The sequence below is a fragment of the Astatotilapia calliptera genome, chromosome 7 (genome assembly GCF_900246225.1).
Source record: "Astatotilapia calliptera chromosome 7, fAstCal1.2, whole genome shotgun sequence".
NCBI classification, from domain to species: domain Eukaryota; kingdom Metazoa; phylum Chordata; class Actinopteri; order Cichliformes; family Cichlidae; genus Astatotilapia; species Astatotilapia calliptera.
Window position 1 is genome coordinate 50,753,097 of NC_039308.1, and position 6,539 is coordinate 50,759,635.

A 6,539-nucleotide genomic window follows, 5' to 3' on the forward strand; every position below is an offset into this window, starting at 1 on the left:
CAGCACCCGGAGGCGTGCGCACGCCCATTGCGCGCACTGCAGCGCCGCTGCTGATGTATGGTGGCCTAAAGGCAGTGAACCATTCCAGAAAACTGTCATACAAATACATACAATAGTGCTTTACCCCCCCTGAAGCCTCAAAATCACAGATGGACAACATCTGGACAAGCTTCTTTTTTTAAGTTTTTCTTTTAATATAAAAAAAGCCAGACTGTATATTTTAAAGGCCAAACGATGATCCTTTTTATTATTATCTAACAGCGGGGAGTGGCTTTTTCATTTAACTGTTTTCTCGCTGTTTGCTTTAAAAAGGCGCCAAGTACAAGAAAAGCTCAACACTGAAATACGTACATTTTTTCCATTAATCGGGCTGAAAAAAATAAAAGATTACGTTTAAATAAATTTAAAAAAAACTAAAGTCTGATTCACATATTAGTCAAATATAAGTGCTTTCACCTTTCAGGGAATTCCAGCTGTTCTGGAAACTAATTGCTTAAAGACAGTTGCATGTTCTGAAGCATGACAGTTTTTCCTGCAGGCAGGTTTGCGCTCATAACCATATAGCAGCAGCCCGTGGGATCAACTGAGACCTTTGCCGGATGAGGTCATGTGACGTTAAAAGGCACACTTTTATCTCAGACTGCTCTCTTCTATCACTGCACATTACACACATGCATTATCCGAGGCTTAGCAATGGTATCCATCTGCAGCCGTGGAATCACACAAAGAGTAAGTGACGTAGTTTTTACGCGGATAAGCCCGGTTTTGGCAAAGAGACAGTTTGTGGTCTGCCATGCAGGAGCCGGTTGACTGAGATTAGCTAAAATTAGGTTGTGGCATAAGATGAAAACGGGTTTATAACGTATATGTGAAATCACCTGAGGGAAAAACCTCCAATTATGATCGTAAAAAGCTTAAAGAGCTACAGAATCAGCTTGAAAAGCGCAAGTCCCTCACCGCAGTACACTATTTTCCAACTTAGCCAGCATCCCCTCTTTAGTTATATGCGAAGAGTTTCTTTGATTTGCTTATATAGTGTTAGAAAAAGACAGAAAACTGAGGCGTGATTCCCCAGTGGGAAACGCTCCAATATCCTCCCCGTCATCATCTTAAGGGGGCCAGGGAATTCTCACCAACATTTGCCTCCCCACACGGGGAAAATACTGTAATTGTCATTGCCTCTTATTTAAAACTGCCTCCAGACATGTCTGCATACGTCTTGAATCTCATTAAAATATTCTCTTAATTTCCCCCATGCACATTATCTGTGAAATACTCAAAGGGATTTTCACAAGTTCAAGGATACAGCACCACAGAGGCAGAGTATATAACACTTTGAAAGTTGCAAAGTGAACGCCGTCAAGGCTTTGTGTTGAAAAGCAAAACCCATTAGAGGAGACGCTGTGTCTGCCTCACTGGCATCGCCAATTACGGTGCCTTTTACTACAGTGGATCCTTGAAGTCCTCTGCTCACTCAGATGCAAAACTTTACGGCACAGATACTGTGCGGGAGAGAAAGTCATCTCTCTCCGTGTTTACGCCACTATTATTCTTTGTTCTGTACAGAACAAACCGTGCACGGCACCAACAAGCCAACCATGAAACGATGTTGTCCACATCAGAGGTAATTATTAACTCACACAGCTTGAACACAGGTCAGCAGCCCAAATCCTATAGGAAAACACAGCAGTTTAAAAAACAGCATCAGACATCAGATGCTCCATTTTTTCCAAAGTTTTCGAACTTATTCACAATTTGTAAGTGTAGTCAGTGCCAGTGCTTCAAATAGGGTGTGACTGAATGCAGTGCAGTGGCATTTGTTTGCACTGGTTTGGTTGTTCTCAGGTTAAAGCTGGGATATTAATATATTATGTGATTGGTCCTTATCTGGGAATGAACGGGGAAATTTATATGATTTGTTATTGCTGAAATAAATGTTACTTATTCATTTATTCCCACTGGATATTTTTATTTTAAATTTCAAGTAAGTTGTTGACCATCATATAAAGAGCCGATGAACCCCTAACACTGTTCCTCTGCTCGGTGTATTGGCTGTGCATCACTCTATCAGTTGCTTTTTTTCCCTTTCAAAACATTGCTATCATGTTTTTGCAATTGAGCAGCTTAAATCTTATCTTAACATCATTCGTCAGCTCCAAAACTAATTAAGTACTAATGAGCTGGGTTTATTAGCTACAGATAAATGTGAGGTGTAATTGAGCAGCAGCCACTTGGAGGATAAACTGTTGTTACATGAAAGCAAAGATGAGAGAAGGCAGTATCTGTCGAAATCTCCTCAGGATCCATTTCGGGTATAGACCAAAGAAACATATTCATATTTACAGTCTGGAGGTTTGGCCAAAGGTGCAAAAGAAATCAAATTACTGATGTAATTAGAGCTGCGGGACAAGTTCATGAGTCAGAGCTGTTTACATCAGGGGAGGATGCATTTCCTCTCTGTCTGCTGTGTAATTACATTACATGACTTCTCTGTATTGACAGGGAGCAGCCTTTAAAGCCTGTCTAACCATGTTAATACACAGGGGGCAAAAACCTGATGGGAATTCACAAATACAACATAGGGACAACCTGTGGATGTTAGTCTTCATGTGACTTCATGGCCATTCAATATGGTGTTCTGGATTTCCCATTAGAAAGCTACCTTTGCTCATTTATCACTATGCTCCTTGTAAAATTAGTAAAATAAGTTGCTGCTGAAATAAAAGAAAAATAATTCTCTTTGTTGTGGTGACTCATTTCAGCCACAGGAATGGGTTTTTTAAACTATCTTAAAGGCTAAAGAGGACTTAAAATGGTTTTTAAAAAATCCCTAATAATAATAACAATCATAAAATTAAACGTAAACTTAAAATTCTTATTCTGGGCGTTTAATCCTTATTTATGTTTTACTGTGCCTACGTGCAGCTCTGCTCATCCTTTTTTATCCTTTTTCCTGTTTAAGGCCACCTTCTTTACTTCCCCTCTCATTGATATCACACAAAGAGCCAAGAGTACAAAAAACCCTGAGTTTCAGAAACTGAGTTTTGAGCAGCCTAAGCTTCTTCTTTTTTTTTTTCTTTCTTTTTACAGAAATGACTTGTGCATACACTGATCTTATTATCTGAAACTTATTATCTGAAGCATCCACCACTTTAACAGTATACAGTTATGGTCAGTAGTTTTCATACACTCATGGGAATCATGGCATGAATGTCATGGTAAAAGGCTTTTAATGATTTCTTTAAACTGTTTAAATTGTTTTTTTTTTTTTCAGGATAGGATACCACATCCTTAATTACATATTTAATGACCTTTAAAAAGAAGAATTGGGTGCACAAATTTGAATTTATTCTCGATATTCCCTAATCCACTCAGGGTCAAAGGTACACACACACACACACACACACACACACACACACACACACACACACACACACACACACACACACACACACACACACACACACACACACACACACACACACACACACACACACCGATATTTGGTTAAATGTCTCTTAGCAGGTTGCACCTTGACAGAAGACTTTTGGTTTCCATCAATAAGCTTCTGGCATAATTCTGGTTGCATACTTGAGCACTCTTCTGGGCAGAGTGTATTTAAAGTGTTTGGTTTTCTGATAAAGATCTGGCTTTTAAGCACATCTACATAATGTCAACAGGGCTGAGGTCAGACTGTTGGGAAGGCAATCCCAGCAGCTTAATGCTAGCCTGCTTTATCCGTTTCCAAACCAGTTCGGAATGTGTGTTTGGTATCATTGTGCTACTGGAACACTCAGTTGGGTTCAAGTTTCAACCATGTAGCTGATTCGAGGTGAAGTGATCTTGTCAAGTTAAGACAATGTAGAACCTTCAGCAACACTTATTAATAAGTCTGTATATGTACACGTCTGGCCTGTGTGGAATACACTCAAATTGTTCTCCCAATTCCCAAAGCTTGTGATGAGTGTATGTAAACGTCTGAGCATAACTGTATATGGCAGACAATAGTAAAAGCATAAGTAGTCAATTTTTACCAGATTCAGTACTTTAATAAAAACAACTAGAGTATAAAAGGCATGCTTAGCTTTAACGTACCTTCAAGTATCTTGGTGTCCACATCTCCTCAGACCTGACATGGGCTGCCCACATTCAGGTCCAGACCAAAAAGGCTAGGCAGCGCCTGTATCACCTACGACAACTGAGGAAGTTCAGGGTCTCTCCAAAGATCCTCAGGATTTTCTATACAGGCGCTGTGGAGAGCATCCTCACACAGAACATGACATCGTGGTTTGGGAACAGCTGTGTGAAGGACCAAAAAGCTCTCCAGAGAGTGATCCGTACAGCAGAACGCTGCTGCAGGATTGCTCTCCCCCCGCTTCAGGACACCTACACCAGGAGATGCCGGACTAGAGCAGCGCAGATACTGAAGGACCCGTCCCATCCTGGCAACAAACTGTTCCAACTTCTGCAATCTGGTAGAAGGTTCCGCATCTTCCAGGCAAGGACAGAGAGACTCAAGAGGAGCTTCTATCCCCAAGCCATCCGTGCCCTAAACACACACACCCGCCCTCTCACATCATCTATAATTGACTGAGTCAGGACTCTTCCAGACACTAAACCAAGGCACAATGTACATTTCAATTCCTTTAATTTTAAATATGTTTATATTGTCTATCCTGTTTTGCACATGTCAAGGAGCGTGTCAGGCTACATTTCACTGTGTGTTATACTTGTATAACTATGCATGTGACAAATAAAGAACCTTGAACCTTGAACCTTGAACGATGGGTTGCTGTATGAGCTCTATACCAGACTTGATGTGAAAAGACCTGCCTTGTGAATTTACACCCCCCAAAAAATACCCCAAAACAAAAACAAATCTACTGCTTTTGCCTTTCAGGAATTTAGATGCACTCTAAACTTCTAGAATGGGATTTACTTGTACGAGTCTTCTTGTTTACATACTAGACGTAACACAAAATCCTTGCTTTCGGTAGAATCTGCATAAGGCGAAAGTAAACAAAACATCAGCAGCTGGTATAGGTGGAATAAGCAGCAAAAGGCTGTTTTTGTACACAGGAAAGAACTCGTGCCTTTTCCTCAGACTCAGATACTGCAGAATAGCTCGCTCCCAACACTACAAGCAAAAGGCTGAAATTACTTTAACTATTTAATCCAGGAAGCCAGAGATGATTTACATAGTGATTTTCATGATTGTCTCATTTCTACTTGCAGTGAAAAATGTTTATGAAACTGTTTTTATGCTATATTCATTCAGCGCCACCATATTGCTTTTATTTGCTCTGCCCTTTTGCTAAATTCTAGATAAAACAACATATTTGAATGACCTATAAGGTGTACCATTTCAGACTACCAGTGACGCTGTTTGTTGTGTCCTCTACTGTCTTTGGCCACGGATATGTTTTCATGCGTGTAAGCAGTTGGTGGAGAGCTGTGTCAGAGCACTGTGTTTATGCTGCAGGGAAATGCCATCCATCACTGGCCAGAGCTTTTACCCAGGTGCCTGAGCACAGCCTTGTACAGTCATCTCGTCTCACCTTCTTCTCTGTTATGACAGGCAGCTCAGGGAAAGGCCTTCAAATTATATTCCCATGGAAAATACACCCCTATTTTTTAAAAAACAACAACATATATTTGAGAGAAAAAAGCGCACACTCACACTGACCACACGTATATCTCTCCTCGCACTGCTGCTCAGAAGTTTGGGGTCACATAGAAATGTCCTCATTCTTGAAATGAAAGTGTGTTTGTTTTACCATGAAAGAACATTAAATTGCATTGAATTAAATGGTTAGTTCACAAAGCCAAGATGTTTTTCCTAATTCAAGTTTATCATGCTAAAATACTAGTGGATCATTTAAAAAAAAAAAAAAAAATCCAGTTATACTGGAACAACTGCAAACTCTTGGCTGAGCATCAGTATTTCTAAGTTATGACTGTAATCTTGAAATGCCAAAACACAAAAAGACTTTGCGTTTGAAAGCCATCACAATATTCCTGTTAAGTATTCTTGGGGAAATGAAGGCTAATCCATGCAGGAAATTGACATCAAACTGAAGATTTCATACAATGTGTGCTCTTCACTGAGCTGTGCCAATTGGCTAGAACAGAATGACACGAATAGAAAAAGAATGGGGAGGCCTCGGTGCACAACTGGGCAAAAATAGACAAGGAACGGGAACCTCAGATGATGCTGGTCCTTTAGGCAGGATTGGAAAGAAAAAGCCATATCAGCGACCGGCCACTGAGAGAAGTGATTAAGGCCGGCCAGCAAGTCCAGATACTGGGAAGAAAGTGTTACTTACACACACAGATCTAAGTTAGAGGCATTTGGGCCAAACAAAACACCATCTGTGAGATGCAGAACAAAGGAAAAGATGCTTTAGGGTTACTTGAGTTCATCTTTCAAGCATGGTGGAGGAAATGCAACAATTTGGCTGCAGTAATGTGTGAAATCTGTGCGGGATAAAAGGGATCTGAAACCAGGGAACAGCTTGTGGGATGCACTTACATGATCG